The following is a 1,463-nucleotide window of genomic DNA, read 5'->3' on the forward strand; positions in this document are numbered from 1 at the left end:
AGGGGTTTTATACCTGCCGCATTTCCCCTTTGCATCAGCAACTGTTAATCTTGCCCTTAAAGCTTAGCTATAAGCCAAGAAACTTCCTCCTGTTGCAGAGTGAAATCCATGGAATAACTCTGAGCTCCTGACAGAAACATCACCTTTCTGCAGCATGTAGAGTTAGTTAACTGGGTTTGAAGGTGTTTTTAATTAACTTATAACGTAGGTGATGTTGGGATGAAGGGCTTGTGAAACCAGAATGAAGGGATCCATTAGGCTGTGTATTTGACATACCCCTAAGCACTGCAGAAGTGTTCCTCCAAGGATGACTATACAACTGCAAAGGATCCAGCCAAATAAAATTTAAAGAGGAGGTAAACAGATAAAACACTGACACCCATTTAGTAAAATTACCACAGCACTACCATACAACTGAACAGCAAAGAATGCCAGCTCAGAATCAGAGAAATCCAAAATCTCCGACTCACTGGATGGCACAGTATAAATTTCTATAGCCTTCTTCAGTTCCAGACACCATTTGTCAATTACAGTTCTGAGTTAACTATTTCCCTTTCATGGAAAGTCTCCCATTCTAGCTCCTTGGCTGGTGCAGGGCTGCCCTATTACTATTCAGTTAGTGTGCTCAGACATTTGCAGCAGTGGCAGTGCCTCTTGCTCCCTCTGGACTGGATTTCTTGCACACCTCCAGCATTATTTATGCAATAATCATGCCACTCATTCAGCCCTGCTTCCTCCAGTTCTCCAAGTTCCTTGTTGAGTGCAAGGGACAGGACTAAAAAATAGAACCAGTTCTAGAAAATAAAATAGTCTTCAATTAACAAATGATTGAAAAGGTTTCCAGCTGCCACATTTCAGCATTTTGGCATTCTGAAGCAGCCCAATGCCTTCTTTTTCCATCGCATCATCTTATCTATGCATTTTCCTCCCCACCTGGTTAAAACACCTAAACAGATTTTACTGAAGTTTAACAAAACACTTTTACCTTTTAGGCTGAGGAAAAGACATCCATTTTAAGACACGAAAAGATGTGGCCCTTTTGATGACCCCAAGGGCTGAAATGTGACATATGTGGGAGCAGTATAATAAATCCAATAGAAAAAAGTACTATTTTTGTGAATAGACATCTGATAGAGGGTTTCAAAATAAAGTGGCACCATTGTGTCCCCTATCATTGTGGCCTTTTACGACCAGCCTATCCCTATCATTGTGGCCTTTTACGACCAGGTCACTAAATCATTGGATGCAGGGGTGGCCTTGGACATAGTTTTCCTAGACTTCAGGAAGGCTTTTGACACTGTCTCTCACCCCATTCTCATTAGGAAGCTGGGGGACTGTGGCATAGACACCCATACAGTCCAATGGGTCGCCAACTGGTTAGAGAGTCGCACCCAGAGGGTGGTAGTGGATGGGTCCTTCTCGACCTGGAAGGACATGGGAAGTGGGGTCCCACAGGGCTCGGT

The 1,463-nt window shown here is 43.3% G+C and overlaps 1 long non-coding RNA gene across 1 annotated transcript in view; it reads right to left on the reverse strand.

Annotated features, from left to right (window-relative positions):
* Positions 1–330: 330 nt before the first annotated feature.
* Positions 331–1,463, reverse strand: part of LOC109297082 — a 2,428-nt gene continuing 1,295 nt past the window's right edge. The window contains exon 3 of the long non-coding RNA XR_002097195.1: positions 331–794. This is a non-coding gene — a long non-coding RNA (uncharacterized LOC109297082). The remainder of the gene's footprint in view (positions 795–1,463) is intronic.

The sequence above is a fragment of the Gavialis gangeticus genome, unplaced genomic scaffold (genome assembly GCF_001723915.1).
Source record: "Gavialis gangeticus isolate Ggan-Ray unplaced genomic scaffold, GavGan_comp1, whole genome shotgun sequence".
In the NCBI taxonomy this organism is placed as follows: Eukaryota; Metazoa; Chordata; order Crocodylia; family Gavialidae; genus Gavialis; species Gavialis gangeticus.